Source organism: Dipteris shenzhenensis, chromosome 30 (assembly GCF_047967505.1).
Source record: "Dipteris shenzhenensis isolate YYH24624 ecotype China chromosome 30, Dip_SZ_1.0, whole genome shotgun sequence".
Classification (NCBI taxonomy): domain Eukaryota; kingdom Viridiplantae; phylum Streptophyta; class Polypodiopsida; order Gleicheniales; family Dipteridaceae; genus Dipteris; species Dipteris shenzhenensis.
Window position 1 is genome coordinate 49,977,445 of NC_141625.1, and position 12,882 is coordinate 49,990,326.

Here is a 12,882-nt window from a genome sequence, read left to right on the forward strand (position 1 = left end):
TACATTGATGATGCTTTCGGCATTTGGAATGGGTCGATTTCTTAGCTTCAGGATTTCTTAGGCAATTATGGTTCAGATTTCCAATAGCACATCAAAATCACCCCTTGTATGTCCAAGGACTCCGTTGACATCCTGGACATCCATTTTTACAAAGGACCAGACTTTTGTCACTCAGGAAAACTCTCAACTGCCTGCCATGAGAAGGCTCTTAACAGGTATCAGTACCTTCCATACTCCTCTTGGCATCCGCAGCATCAAAAAGAGTCTTTCATCACAGGAGAACTTCGTCTCGATATGTCATGAGAGAGAGCACTCTCAAGGGTTACAAACACAAAAGATTGCTCTTCTATAATCGGTTGAGGGCTCGAGGGTACCCAAGCAAAGTTCTACACAAATTTTTTCGAAAAATCTCCTACAGCATGAGGACAGCTCTACTTGGCACTACTTCTAAATGAAAAAGTCAGACAAGTAAAAGTACCCCCCTAGTTCTTAAGCTGGACTATTCAAAGTTCACTAAAGCTTTAAATCTTGGGGCCACCCTAAACCCTAAACTTCATCAGCTTTGCCAAAATCGTCCTGAGCTAAAGCATCTACCTCATCCTCTAATTTGCTGGAGAAATCCACGAAATTTGCAATCTTTTTTTGTCAAATCACAACTCATTAGCAATGTGGGCCCCACATGATGCCTGGGATATCTGGGTCACCATCAAATATTTTTTGGTGAAGAGATAGTTCTAGTTCTCAGCTTCTTTTTGCAATAGACAGCTTCTTTATCAGGTTCATTTTGAGTCAATTATGGTCATTTTTAGTCAAATTGCTAGTCGGGAGCAGCGTACACCTTACAAGGCATCCGGAACATCTAGATGGGTGTCGTTGGATTTAAGAAAAAAGATTGTACTAGTTCTCAGCATCATTTTGCACCAGATGGCACCTTCATCGGGTTTGTTTTGACTCATTTATGAATTTTTTTGTACCTTGTATCCCATGGGCTCTCCTATGCAAAGTTGAGAGAGTTATCCCATATACAATGGTGAAAACCCTACCCCACTTCTATATAAAGAGAGAGACTCTCATTCTTGTATCACATTTCAAGAGGTGCTCCACTGAAGAGCTTGATAGATCAAGCAAAACTAGTTTGAAGCAAGCACCTCTCTTGTAATAAAACAAGCATTTTTGTCTCTCTTGTGTGTTTGTTTATGTGTTTTATTTGTGCGTGTATGATCTTATAGAAGATCCTCTCTTCCCTTATGGAGTCTTGTGTTCTAGCTGCCTTCGGGAAAAAAGAGCACTCAGGACTTCATAAGAGTTGAGAGTAGTGTTTGCTTGTGATAGGAGCCCGTCCCTCCTACTGTCCCACAATAGGGGCAAAAGGAGTAGATAGGAGATCCTTTCCTCCCTTGTAAAGTCCTATGTTCTAGCTGCCTTCGGGCAAAAGGGGCATGCAAGGCTTCATAAGGGTCGGGAGTAGTGTCTGCTAGAGCCTAGAACGTTTCGCGTTGATGACGCTCAGCCCACTTTCCTGTTCACATTTGCTTCGCACTTTGCACACACAAAAACACTTTTCTCACAAATACACTTTAGAAAAGCACTCGTGATTCACAAAAAGTGCACCACACTTTCGGTTTTGCACTTTTTAAGTGCACTCCACAGTGCACGTAACCGACCCCCAAAAATTTCCTTTTTTCTAATTTTTGCTGCCGCAGCTAGCCAACAGTTTATTTTACTCGAGTTGTCTTTGCAGCACTCCGCCATAGCTTTTTAAACCCTAAACTTCACCGGCTTTGCCAACAACGTCCTGAGCTACAGCATCTACCTCGACCAATCATTTGCTGGAGGAATCCACGAAATCTTCGCTCTTTTTTGTTCAAATAACGTCTTATGGCATATGAGACCTCTCAGGCTCGAGTCGTCATTTTGGGACTTTTCGCATGCTTTTTGGACCATTTTTTAGCATTTTAGTGTTATTTTTGGGCTAATGTAACCGTTCCCCGAAAATCAAATTTTTGATTTTGTGGGCTATTGACACATGGCGATGCCCTAAGAGTAGTCCCATAAGCAAAGAGGACAAAAAGTGGCCTCCCCCCACTATAAAGGGGGAGCTTCTCTCAATTATATATTCACATTTTGGGTGTTCCATTGATGAGCTTGAGAATATCAAGCGAAACTAGTTTGGAACAAAGCACACGTTTGTAATACAAAGAGGATTTTCTCTCTCTTTTTGTCTCTCTTGTGTCTTTGTGTCTTTGTGTGAGGTACTTGTGCAACTTTGTCGCTCATGTATTGCTCTTGTGTGTGAGTACTTGTGCAACTTGTTTGCTCATGTATTGTTTCGTGCATGCTTGAATGTTAAGTACTTGAACATCAATTTGTTCATGTACAGTGTGTGCTCTTGGCCATCTTTTTGTCCATGAGCTTTTGGTTGCTTAGTTTTGTGTTTAGTACTTGAGTACTCTACCTTACTCATGTATTCTTAGCACTTTGAGCACCTTTGCACACTTCACAAGCACATTCTTCACACAATTTTTTAGACACAGTTTTAAGCACGTAAGCGGCCTCCAAAAATTCCATTTTTTACTGCCGCAATTACCGTTTTGCTGTAGCAGCTGGCCAATCACTCACACCTCACTGCTACACAGCTTTTCTTATTTTTCTAAAACCCTAAACGTATGTATGTATGTATGTATGTACGTACGTACGTACGTATGTATGTATGCATGCATGTATGTATGTATGTATGCATGCATGTATGTATGCATGTATGCATGTGCATGTATGTATGTATGTATGTATGTATGCATGCATGCATGTATGTATGTATGTATGTGCATGTATGTATGTATGCATGTATGCATGTATGTACATATGTATGTATGCATGCATGCATGCACGCACGCACGCATGTATGTGTGTGTGTGTGTGCGTGTGTGTGTGTGTGTTGCGTGCGTGTGTCTAGATATAGATAAATAGATAGATAGATGTATGTATGTATGTATGTATATGTATATATACATATGTATGTATGTATGTGCATGTATGTATGTATGTATGTATGTACGTACGTATGTACATATGTATGCATGCATGTATGCACGCACGCATACATGTGTGTGTGTGTGTGTGTGTGCATGCATGTATGTATGTATATTATAAACACACAGACACACACACACACATACGTACACACACACACCAAGATAGATACATACATATATGACTCAATACTTGTGTGTGTGTAAAGAGAGAGAGAGAGAGAGAGAGAGATTGTGTGTACTTTCACTTGAGCATTTTTTACTTTATTTCATGTCAGTATGCAAAAAATGTGAGTGTCAGTAATACTAGAATGGGTTACAAATCCAAAATTGCTAGTTGCAATTGAAGGTAAAAGGAATAAAAGCCAATTGTAAATTACAAGAAGATAGTGCAATATTCGCAGTCCCTGTGTGGCTGTTTGTTTACTCCCGTCATTTATGACGGGTTCATGGACTAGTATCTATCGAATTGACCAATAATGATACACAAAAGTCATATCTCCATCCTACTTGGTCAATATTGCTCTTCCAATTGTACTTCAGTGCTATATCTATAATTTGGTGTCGTTGTAGTATACTGATATTTGCAACTTCACCAAGAGTAAATTCTAATCAAGTCCATTCACCCACATCCATTTTGTTTACTAATTCCATCCATCTTACTAACAGAGTCAACAATTTTATGATTTTCTACTTTCAACTTAATTTGTCTACTTTACTTGCTTTAAGACAGCTCCTGCAACCTTCACTTTATGCGGCATCGACTCAAGCTACATCAACAACTTCCAAGGACAAAATCTGCATTAGGAATGGGGGGATGTTAAGTGCTATCGGAGACCCTCTTAGCATTGATGCCGGCCACATTACTTCACTCTATATCTATTTGGCCATTGGCATTAGGAATGTCAGATTATGCGGAAATGCTATGTAATGTTATATTTGGCATGGTGATCATCACTTGTCTATGAAAGGTGCACCACTGGACACTAGAGTTTAGGTTGCTAGCATTGGAATAGTGTTTACTCTAGCCTAGGTGAGTTAGAGTCGCTAAGAGACTTATTTTAAGTCTTGGTCGCCCAAGTATGAACTCATGGCCTGAGTATTATAGCCAATGTAACCTAAAACTCACTCATTATCCAATCATTGATCAATAAAATGTTTTGACCAAAAGACTTTTGAAACACAAAAAAAAGACCCAATCACCACTGTAGTCCTTAATCAAGGCCTAGAAGGCATGACTAAAAAAATATGAAATTGTGGATACATTATTAGTGCAAATAACATACAAATGACATTCTAGAATTTTGCATCACCAATATGAAAGTCCCAAACCATCTTAAAATCCCAAAGAAAAAATAAAAATGATTTAAAAATATATATATATTAAGAACTACTAAATAATCAACGATTGGATGAATGACAATCATTGATCGATCGATAAACTTTTTTGACCAAAAGTCTTTTGAAACACAAAAAAAGACCCAATCACCACTGTAGTCCTCAGTCCACACCTAGAAGGCATGACTAAAAAAATATGAAATTGTGATTCATCCAATCGTTGATCGATAGACTTTTTTGACCAAAAGACTTATGAAACACAAAAAAAAGACCCAATCACCACTATAGTCCTTAGTCAAGGCCGAGAAGGCATGACTAAAAAAATATGAAATTGTGGATATATTGTTAGCACAAATATCATACAAATGACATTCTAGAATTTAAGTTTCTTACCTAAATGAATACATTTGTTTTGAATAACTTATAGTAGCTTAATTCTTGTCAATAAGTGAAGCTCTCAAAGAATATATGAACCACAAACATTAGTGAGCATCCTTGGCCTGTAAATTTGAAGGGACTCTACAGAAAAACAAGGTTCAAGGACCTAGCCTGTTTGAATTAATAAGAACCTTGCTATTATCCAATTTTATAACTAAATATGTAAAATTTTAGGTAGTTTTCTCAAGGACAAAATTAATTTCTTCTTGGACACTTGAATCTCAACCAATTTTAGAACTAAACACCTAAAATTTTAGCTAGTTTTTTTTCCCTTTCTGTAATTCAAAATTCTTCTTTAGGTACCAAGCAGCGTCCTTTCGAATGGGAGTTGGAAACAAGGATCGATCATGGTACCCTCGCCCCCCAACCCGCCCCCCCCACACATACACACTTAGGGCCACTTTTTTTCCTTGCATGCATGTTTGTGCAAAAAGAGAGGATTAATAGAGCACCTAACTAGATCTAGACAGGTAGCTTTGTCCAAAAATAAGGGAGTCGAAAAGCACTTTAAATTTACCACATAACATTGTGTATTTAGCTCATAGCACTTTGTATTCAATGTTCCGTATTCAACACATAGCTTTTTTCATCAAGATATTGAAGAAGATAATCAGATGGCACTTACCATTGAGCATTTTTCATTTTTGTATTTAGCACATAGCACTTTGTATACCGCACAGACACATACACTTAACCACACATTCATGTGGGGGAGAGTCAGCACAATTCCTCTCCAAAAGTTATAAGACCAAGGAATGTGCCTTTCCTTGGTAACATAAGACTTTGCATTTGGCACATAGCACCTTGTAGTTTCATTGAGCACATAGCACTTTGAATATATATTTTGCATTTGGCACATAGCACATTGTATATTGTACTAGAAATTGAGCTTTAAACAATGTGCTAGTTAATCAGATCAGCTTTCCCTAGTTTATAGATTCCTTGAATTGAGACATTATGGAGATCTCCATTTCGTTTCATTTCAAAAAAGAGATCACAACCCACGATAGCTTAGCATTGAGTAACTAGCATTTTTGCATTTAGCACATAGCACTTCCTATACAACACATAAACAACACTTAACCACACATTCGTGTAGGGGAAGAGTCGGCACAATTCCTCTCCAAAAGTTATAAGAACAAGGAACATGCCCTTCCTCAGGAACATAGCACTTTGCATGTGGCACATAGCACCTTGGAGGTTGCTCATTTGCACTTTGTATCAAACAAATACCTTGTATACTACATAACAGATTGCATTTTTCATTTGGCACATAGGAGATTGCACTTATTTGCCCTTCTATGGAACATCGCAATTTGGGTTCTAGACATTTTACTTTGTGTTTATAGTATATAAATTTTGGCAATTTGCTCCACAAGAAGAATGCCAATAGAGAAGATGACTTTACATTTGAGTTGGAAAGATCTCAAAATAAGGATAACAACTGAATCATGTACATATCAATAAGATCTAGTTGATTGTGTGTGTGTGTGTGTGTGCACATGCGTGCGTGCATGCGTGTGTGTGTTTGTGTGTGGAGGGGGCTAAATGGGGATCATGGATTAATGTCGTTACATGACTATGACATTGATAGCTACAAAGTACCACTGCACTCATCGTTATTATCTAGAAGAGGAATATTTTAACTAGGATACCCATCTAAACCATAGAGGCCAGTAAAGAAATACATATAGAGTATAATTTTATCTTGTTTATAAGAAAGTTTGTGAAATTTTGTGGATCCTTCAAGTCACTGAATAATTATGTATTATTTTGCCCTAGAAACTTCAATCAAAATAAATCCTCTTTCAACTTGGTTTTCAATGCAACGAAAAAGGACTTGAATGTGGAGGTCTCAACAGTTCCTCTCTGCTCCTCCGCTATCTGCCCCCTTTGCATGATTCCCGTCTACATGCTGCCAGACAGGAGATGACCTTATGACCACCCCGCCGGCACTAAGCATGTGATCCCCAAACCGCTAGTGATGGAAGTAGAAAGCCAAGATGGAGAAAGAGATGCCCAGACCACCTCATGCCCAGTTCAGCCTACCGAAACCTTCGCAGCGATGCTGTGCAAAGACCAGGACACCTACAAAGCTGAGCTCAAAGCAGAAAGCGCCATCAAGGAACACACTTGCAAACTCAATGACAAGAAAAAGGCCACGCTTGCAAACTCACAGACCCCGCCGAAGAAGATTTTTAAGGCCGACATCATGCTACTCTCGGAAGTTGTATGCTGTGAATACAACAAGCTCGATTCTAAAGGTATATACTTCTTCTTTATGGGAAGGGTGCCTGGGGACAATGAGTTCCAACACTGGTTCGAGATCGCCTACGAATCTAAAGCCCAACTCCGTGAATTTAAGTTCATCAGAAAAGGTTTTTACCTCGCTGTTGTTGGCTCCAAATGGGAACAGGAGTGGATTGCCACAAGCTCGGTTGGCCATAGGAGGAACATTGTCCACACCATACCCTGGTCACCCAATTTCTCTACAACATAAATGCTGCAGTCTGAGTGCCTGGTGTGGGTGCATTTCCTTGATCTGCCAGAGTACATGGCAAAGGAGGTGGAAGCATTTACAGGAGCACTCGGGAAGGTCTTGCACGTGCCACCATAGCGAGCCAAACGTGAAACTCCCAAAGCATGCATCCTATGGAATCGGAACAACGATCCTCCTGACATTTTGCAGGCCTCAACGGCTAATGGATGGGAACTCTTGCTCAATGTCAGGCTTCGGGCCTTTACCTGACTACTGTTACGAATGCAAACCGCGTGGACACTATGCGAAGCACTGCCCAAGGAGACAAAACAAAGACAAAGCACCATCAATCATTTGAGTCCCTCTCCCGTTCAGGAGCCAATAGCACAGAAGACCATTGTGGCAGGTGCTGCCACACATGGAAAGGGGGGTAGGGCCCAACTGGCTCTCAAACCAACCCTTGAGCCAAATCTTCTCTTTGACATCGGCCAAGACATTGTCGGACTTGCCTCACCGATGTAGAACGAGCAGGCAAGCTTGTGGCCTCTCTCGCAGACGATGGGAAAGATGATCCCCCATGGCACGCCACCTGACGTGGAACACACATCAGCACTAGGGGCCAAGGCCACTTGGCAGGCTTCCACTAGTACACCTAACCAAAACCCTAGGCCTCCGCTTGGCGATGTGGAGCCGGCAGTCCTGCATGTAGACAAGGCTCAAGGTAATCGTGGTAGTACCTCCAAGGCACGCGACTTTAAAGCCTCCAAATTCTCTATACGCACTCTTAAAGGAGCTGCCAAGACATGCTCCTTTACCAACCTGTACGCCCCTCTATATCTCCTTGATGAAAAGGAGTATATGCCAGTAGATGTGGAGGACTCCCCCGCCTCTGCTAATGATTAGACTCCTCAGTTGGAATATATGTGGATGTTGTGCCACGTGGAAGAGGCAAATTTTCCAAGACTTAGTTAAGTCGCACAAGCCAAACCTCATCACACTCCAAGAGTTAAAGACTAGCAACAATGACGTGGGAGCCATGCAGCTAAGAGGCTTTAGTGCCTTCGTTAACTGTCCACTAAGAGGGCAAGGTGGAGTCGCCCTTTTGTTCAGAGAAGGGCTCTCCGCCCATCTCTTGCAACAAGGTTCGGAAGGAGACTACATAGAAGTGGGAGTGGAGTTGGAAGGTTCGCAGGTGATCATCGTCAATGCATATCCCTGGTCTCATGATCTCCAACATAGTCACTGTGTGGATCTCCTGGTTTCATGATCTCCGGCATGGTCACTATCACAGTATCCATGCAACCTTGGTTGACTTCCTCTCTTGTACCTCTGATGTATCTCAAGACTCTTTTGGTTGCATTCCAGTGAGATTGTTTTGGATTTGCCATAAACTATGCAAGTGGACTTATGGCATAACAGATATCTGGCAGTGTGATAGTCAAATATACAAGAGATCCAATGAGCTGCCTGTAGTACCTATCATTGACAATGGCTTTTTTGAATCTTTCAAACTCTGTTCCATGGGTAGTGGTTGCAATCTTGCAATCTGCCATATGAAACTTCTTTAAGAGACTGTCAACAAACTTGAGCTATCTCATAAAGGTGCTGTTTGAATCTCTCTAGAACTCAATACCAAGACAATAGTGCATAAGTCCAAGATCTTTCATGTCGAACTCTGGAGATAAGTCTTATTTTAGCTTTTTGATAAAGCTACCCTTGCTTCCTGTCACAATTAGATCATCTACATACAAAAGTGCAATAGTAATGTCTTCCCCTTGAACTCTGTAGTAGAGAGTATGATCTGCATCGAACTTCATGTACATCCCAGATTAGAAAATTTAATGTCGATTCTGCTGTACCAACTTCTGGGTGCTTGCTTTAAGCTATAGAGACTTTTCTTGAGATGGCAAACCTTATTCTCCTTTCTTGGTTCAACATAACCTACTAGTTGTTGCATGTAGACTTCCTCATCTAGGTAACCATTGAGAAATGCATTCTTGACATCGAGCTGGTACATATTCCATTTGCTGAGTCTCGCTAGTGATATCAAGAACTGTATGGAATCCATCTTTGCTACTGGAGCATAAGTCTCATCATAATCTTGACCATATTGTTATGCAAATCCTTTTGCAACTAGTCTAGCTTTGTATCTTTGAATACTTCCATCTAGATTATACTTCACTTTGTATACCCATTTGTTTGGTATGGCCTTCTTTCCTGGTGGAAGGTCGCATAATTCCCAAGTATTATTATTATACAAAGCATCCATTTCTTCATTCATAGCAGTTTGCCATTCTGGCTTGTCTACTGCATCTTCGAAGTACACTAGCTCTTCTGTAGCCATGATGGTAGTCCATAAGAGCATAGTTGGTGGTTTCAATTTGAATTGCTTTGCCTTTCTAAGCATATGTCAATCTGGCTGGAGGTTTGCTTTCCCTAGTAGACCGTCTGAGCTCTGCTTGGGGTGTTTCTAGCAATTCTTGCTCTTCTTCATCAACCATTTTTATAGATGACTGTGAAATCGATGCCTCTATCTCTTGTGTATTTGAGGTTTTCCATTCTAATTCCTCATCAAAGATTACATCTCTGGAGATAATGACCTTGCGGTTGATGGGATCATACAAATTGTATGCTTTACTTTCTTCACTGTAGCCAACCATGATGCATTTGCATGACTTTGCATCCAATTTCCTGCAACAATGATCATCATGTATGTGGGCATATGTTATGCAACCAAATATGCGGAGATGCCCAATGTGTGGCTTGTGTCCAGTGAATGCTTCATAAGGTGTCATACCCTGTATCGGTTCGGTAGGAAGCTGATTAAGCAAATAGTTTGCAATGGCTATTGCTTCTACCCAATACTGATTCAGAAGATGCTTCTTACTAAGCATTGCTCTAGTAATGTCTACTAAAGTACCATTTTTCCTTTCAGCTCTTGCATTCTGCTGAGGAGTATTTGCACAAGTGAATTGTCTTTGAATGTCATGACTTTTGCAAAAGCTCATGAGTGCTGAAGACATGTATTCACCTCCTCTATTTGATCTCTTGATTTTGATGTTTCTGCCTGTCTAGTTTTCCACCATGGTTTTGAATCCTTGAAATCTGGAAACATATACATATATATTTACATGCAGCTCATGTCAACACTATGAGGAGTTTTATGATGACCCAATTGTTGGCCTCAGTCAACTCTCTAGTCATCACTGAAGATGATGCAATGGCTGTGCTCTTAAAGAGTATGCCCCAGGATTTTGACTATGTTGTAACTACTTTGAAGAATCTTCCCCAACCAACATTAGAGAGCATCATCAATGCTCTATAAGAAGAAGAGAGAAAGAAGACTTCAAGGAAGGTAGAAGATCAAACTCAAGCACTTACAGTGAAGTTCTCCTCAAAAGGCAAGTACAAAGCATGCAAGCATCTCACAAACATTGCGAAAAGACCAATCATATTGAAAAAGATTGCTATAGGATCAATCCATGCACTTATTGTGGGCAAAAACAATCACTTTGAAAAGCTTTGCAATGAGAAGAAGAAAGACAAAGAAAATATGGTTGAAGAAAGAATTCCATCAGCAAATGAATCAACAAATTTTAAGGTAGATAAAGATAAAGATTGGGCCTTCTAGAGTCTGACATCTTTGAACTTTGTCATCACTTGGTCATGTAGTCAATTTTGAGGTTCTCTGCATGGTGTACTACTCCAAAAAGAATGTTATGGTTGTGTTAAATAGTCCTTATAATCTTTGTAAATCACCTCTGGTCACCATATGATGTAGGCCATGTGATATGTCTTTGCCTCCATAGTACCTCTTGCAAACATGAGAAACTAGGTCCACACAAAGGCCCAAGATTAATCCTTGTACATGCAAGAGAGAGAACCATTTGGGGAGGGTTTATCCCATTTTGTGAACCTTGACCCTTGGGCACCCTTGCTAGCATGAGATCCTAACCATAGATTTATCCTTGACCACCATGAGATGGCTTGTGAAACTATGTGACTAGATGTATCGTTGACATAACGTGAAGTAAACGCTTGAGGGGGGTATGTTGGGACATTTGTGATCAAGGGCTTGTTCTAAGGTGCATGTGTGTATCTAGTAGCAATCACATGTTTGTGTGTGCGTGTGTGTGTGTAGTGAAGCACACTTAGTGCTATCTAGGACCATGACACATGTGATGATGTAGTAGAAGTCACCCTCTTTAGAAGGTGCCAATGATTTAGAAAGCCCCTATGATGTAGGGTGATTGCCTTTGATGTAGGAGATGTGCCTATGATCTAGGCCACCCTCTCTCCACTCTATAAATGAGAGGCTTCTCTCTCACATTCAATAGAACACACATTTGGATTCTTCTTGTGTTCTCAAATCTTGTCATGATGCATCTCTTCTCTCCCACCACTTCTCAACAAATAGAAATAGTGCATAAATTCTTTCTCATAGGAAAGCTAGGGGTCAAAGCACTATCCCATTTTATTTTACTGAGACTGGTATGATACCATTAGAGGGGGAAGCATTATGCCAATTCATGGATACCTCACCAAACTTGGGAAGCAGATGCAAATTGAATACCACACAAAGCCATGGAGGCTATAAAGACAACAGGCTTGTACAACGATGGAGAGAAATGGATGGAGTTATGGAGGAGTTATGAGGGAGTTATTGAGCATAGAGACTACTCAAGTACCAAAAGACTCAAGTGAAATAAGAGACCTAGCAACACAAAAAATTGCCACATAAATCATGGCTAGACCCAAGATAAAAAATTGCAACTTTAGAAGGAGGAGATTCACTTGGTGGATAGGTATGAAATGTAAACTTGCCTTGGGGAAGATATCTCAATGTTTAAAAGGCATCTATTGAGAGATCATGCTCAACATCATGTGATCATATGTGCATAGCACCATCATGTGATCATATGTGCATAGCACTAACCCAATAGAGTGCTATAAAGGAAAGGGTTAGATGCCCTAACCCTAACCCTAAATGGGTTTGCATATATTCTACATTTTCAATTAAATCTAGTATACAGTAGTTATTTGTGGTGTGCTCTCTAGATGTGCCCTCTCTCCTCATCTCCACACTTCTCCTCTCCCCTCTTCATATGTATTGCCATCCAATGGCAAATTCTGACACTAGAAGAACTCCAGTAAGTCTTACTTGGTGAAGAACTCAGGACTCAGGCCATTCAGGCATGCAAAGGTCATTCTAATGATTAGGCATTCACAGCTTTAGAAAGAAGCAGAGGCAGAGGTAGAGGGAGAGGTAGATCATTCCATAGAAGTGGTCATCATCAACAACAAAGTCATCAGCAAAGTCAGCATTAGCATCAGCATCATTCTTAGCAACATCAGAATCAATAAAGAGGAAATCATTCCAACCGAGGAAGATTCCAAGGATGAGGGAATGCATCCACTAACGTTTCAAACATCCAGTGCAACTACTGTCATAAGTTTGGACACTATAGATGAGATTGCCGCAAGAAGCAGTACAACCAAGGCGATCAATCCAGCAGTGATCGAGGGAATTTCATCGGGGTGCACATTCTAGTCACAGTCATTTTGCAAATGAACATGGGAATATGTTTCTTGCAAACG